The following is a 4,475-nucleotide window of genomic DNA, read 5'->3' on the forward strand; positions in this document are numbered from 1 at the left end:
TTCACACACATAATCCGCACACGTGCACACACACACACACTCCAGCCTGCTTCTGCCCAGAGCACCTGCAACCTCAGGGTCTATGCAGCTCCCTGTGGCTCCTGGAGGCTGGGTGGCAAGAGAGGCTGTCAGAGCCCTAATCCGACTCATACCCTGCATGATCCCCTTCCCGAGAGTGTAATTTCACTACGTTGCATGATAAAGTCAAGGTAAAAGGACTTTGCAGCTGTAATGAAGGTCCCCGGTCGCTTGACTTTAAGTTGATCAAAGGGGACCTTGCCCTGGGTGGGCCTGGTCTAATCAGGTAAGGCCTGTAAAAGTGGGTCTACAGGTCAGAAGTGAAAAAAGTACCAGAACCATACACAAGAATAAACTCAAAATGGATAAAAGACTTAAATGTAAGTCACAAAACCGTACAAGTCCTAGAAGAAAACATAGGCAGTAAAATCTCAGACATTTCACTTAGCAGAATTGTTGCCAAAACATCTCCTAGGGCAAGAGAAACACAGGAAAAAATAAGCAAATGGGACTAAATCAACTAAAAATAAGCTCTGCACGGAGGAAGAACCATCACCAAAATGAAATGGGAACCCACTGTATGGGAGAACATATTTATCCATGATATATCTAAAAAGGGTTTAATTTCCAAAATACACAAAGAACTCATACAACTCAACAAAAGGAAGACAAACAATCCAATTTAAAAATGGGCAAAAGATGCTGCCTCTGGCCCTGGCCAGTTTTGCTCAGTGGTTAGAGTGTCAGCCTGCGGACCAGAAGTCCCGGTTCCTGCTAAGGGCACGTACCTTGGTTGCAGTTTATCCCCGGCTCCGGTTGGGGTTGTGTGGATGGCAACAAGTCGATGTGGCTCATTTCTCTCTCTTGCTTCATCCCGCACTCCCTCCTGCTCTATCTGAAGATAAATGCAAAAATGTCCTCAGGTGAGGATAAAATAAATAAAAATGAGCAAAAGACAAAGAGGTCTGATTCCCAGCCAGGGCACATGCCTGGGTTGTGGGCTCGATTCCTGGGTGGGAGGCATGCAAGAGGCAGCCAATTGATGTTTCTGTCTCTTCCTGCCTCTCCCTTCCTCTCTCTCTAAAAAAATCAATGAAAACAAATTTTTTTTAAACATGGGCAAAGGACCTAAATAGACACTTCTCCAAAGAGGACGTACAGATGGCCAATAGACATGAAAAAATGCTCAGCGTCACTAATCATCAGATGCACATTAAAACTACAATGAGGTATCACCTCACACCTGCCAGAATGGCTATCATTAATAAATCAACAAACAAGTGCTGGAGAGCATGTGGAGAAAAGGGAAGCCTAGTACACTGCTGGGTGAAATGCAGACGGGTACAGCCACTATGGAAAACAGCATGGAGTCTCTTCAAAAAATTAAAAGTGGAACTGCCATTTGACCCAACAATCCCACTTCTGGGAATGTATCCTACGAATCCTGAAAAACCAATCAGAAAGAATACATGCACCCCTGTGTACATAGCAGTGTTATTTACAGTAGCTAAGATCTAGAAACAGCTCAAGTGCCCATCAGTAGATGAGTGGATAGAAAAGCTCTGGTACATGTGCACAATGGAGCAGCAGTAAGAATGAGGGATCTCTTACCTTTCGCAGCAGCATGAATGGACCTGGAGAGCATTATGCTAAGGGAAATAAGCCGGACAGAGAAAGACAAGTATCACATGATCTCACTTATATGTGAAATCTAATGAACAAAACAAACTGACAATCAAAACAGGTCCAGAGACGTGGATGCATGGAACAGACTAACAGACCTCAGAGGGTTGAGAGGGGAGGGAGGGAAAGGAAGAGATTAACCAAAGGATTTATATGCATAGCCCATGGACAGGAAAAATAGTATGGTTAAGGCTTGGGGTAGGTTGGGGCCTGGCTGGAGGGGGAAGTGGAAAAATAAAAAGGCACAAAGATTGCTCTCCTGTTGGCCTTAAAGAAGCAAACTTTCATGTTGCAGAGAGGCCATGAGTCAGAGAAGGGGTTTCCAGGAACTGGGGGCCTCAGTCCTGCAACCGCAAAGCACTGAGTCCACAGTCAGTGAGCCTGGAAGAGACCCTGAGCCTCAGCAGAGATCACAGGGTGACACCTTGATTACAGCCTGGCAAGACCCTGCAGAGAACCCAGCTTGGCCATGGGAACCTCTGACCCCTGGGAACTGTGAGATGGTAAATGTATGTGGATTTAAGCCACTGTGTTTATGGGGATTTGTTACACAGCAATAGGAAACTAATACAACATGATAACAATAATAAATACAGCAATAATAGATAATAGTAATGTTCAGCACTTACCATATGCTAACCATTTTTAATTACTTTCTGTCACTATCCTTCACAACAACTACAAATTTGGTCCTATAATTATCCAAGTTTAACACATGAGAAAACTGACACTGAGGAAGAAGTCACAGAACTGAGGACGTGACCGATTCGGCCCAGGCCTGGAACTCTGAAGGCAGAGGAGCTGAGCACGTCAGTGCCGCCTCCAATCAGAGAAGGAGCCCCTCCTGCGGAGTTAGTTCTGCACCTGAGACTCCTCTTTGTACCTGGGAACCCTGCTCCAACCACATCTTAACCCCTTGTGCCCTCGGTCATTCACGCTCCATCCCAGCCACCGGCCACAGAGCCTCTGATGGGCCATCTCATCATTTCCTCTCCTTGCACTCTAAGGTCCCATGGTCATTTTGAACAGTGTGGCCTCTAGGAGCTAAGGTGTCCCCAGGATGAACTGGAAGTATTCTGGCCGGGTCCGGTTTCCCCAGGACTGTCCCAGTCTTAAAACGGAAAGTTCCACCTCCCAGGGACTCCTCAGCCTCAGGAAAGCTGGGACAGCCAATCACCTACCGCCCTGCAAACCAAGCCCAGGCTGAGGTGGGCCGAGGGGCCACTTTGGTCCTGCAGCTTACCGTGGTCCTTCCTGTCACCAAGAAGAAAAGAAATGCCCAGCCAGGATACTGGAGTCCTATTCCCAACAGGGAGCTAAGGAGCGGAAGCAACTCCTCAAAGCAATTGACTCTAAGAAGCTGCTGCTGGATGGGGTTCGGCTAGGAAAGCCCAAGTAGGCTTCAGCCAGGACCATCAGACAGGCCTCGGAAATGACCCGCATGGCGGCGTTTCCCGAGTCCAGAGGTCTGCTGCCTGGAGCATCCGCATGAGGCACGTCGACCCCGGCATCACACGGGCCAGACTCCCTGTCTTCATCTGCTCTGCTCCCCAACGACGCAACTCAGGGAAAGTTGGGAGAGGTTTGACCCAGGATGTGCTTCTTCCTGCCTAAGATGGGGTGGGGACCCTCAGCATATTCAGCTGGGGACTGAGGGCACTCACCTGTGTCTGGTCACCTCAGCTGAAAGCTCAGCCCCGAGGAGTTGACTCCCCGTCGGAGCCGGCTTCCGTCTGCCGGGCGTCCTGGGCTCTTGACCACACCTAGCCATCTTCCCAACTGTGCTCTTTGTGCCAAGGGCCCCAGGTGTGACGGTGGTTGGACCACCACAAGTCTGCCCACAATATGGGAAATGGCTCAACACACATATCTTATTAAACACTGCTAGCCGGCAGTCTATGACCTCAGTTATTCATTTATTCACTTGTTTACCACTGTCTGGGGGCACCTGTGCTGGGCCTGGCTTTGTCATGGGTGCTGACACTGAGCTTCAGCACATTTCAACTAAATAATAATTTAGTCTTCATGGTGGGGAGGGGCTGCACAGTCAACAAACAAGTCTTAAGGTAGTCTGTCTGTCTGTAGGAAGGATAGTGTTTTTTTCTTTCTTTCTTTCTTCCTTTTTTGTTTTTGCATTTCTCCAGTTTATCACATTAAAATTTTGCAGGGGGAGAAGCACATCTTAATGTCATAAAACTCACACCTACGGTCCCCTACAATATAACACTTTACAGGACGTTTGTTCAAGTTCCCAAATAGTTTGAGTCATTGGTACCTGCTATGGGCCTGTCCCTGGCATAGCACAGAAAAAGAAAAAGAAACAGGACATCAGGGATGTTCAAGAACTGATGCTTTGGCGAGGCAGAGGGCACCTCTTAATGTCTTTACGTGGTACGTGTATGTGCTGTGCTTGAGCCGTGCATAGGGCGCCACGGGAGGTCAGAGGGCAGCAGAGACCAACCTGGAGCTAGGGAAGGCTTCCGGGAAGAGGCAAGGCTGCAGGGGTGTCACTTCTGTTTCTTTGTTTAATGGGATTTGCTCATTAAGACATTTCAAATAATACATGAAAATATAAACAAGAATGTAAAACTTACCCCTACTCTCTTCACCCAGAGATATCACAGTTGACATTTTGGTGAATATACTCCCAGACGTGTGTGTGTGTGTGGGGGGGGGGGGGGATAGTGTATGTCTTATCATCATTTAGGTTGAAGAAAACAAAGTAGTCGTTCAACTGTAGCAACAGACACACACAAAAATGAAACCACCAGCTT

This window comes from Molossus molossus, unplaced genomic scaffold, assembly GCF_014108415.1.
Source record: "Molossus molossus isolate mMolMol1 unplaced genomic scaffold, mMolMol1.p scaffold_m16_p_10, whole genome shotgun sequence".
Classification (NCBI taxonomy): domain Eukaryota; kingdom Metazoa; phylum Chordata; class Mammalia; order Chiroptera; family Molossidae; genus Molossus; species Molossus molossus.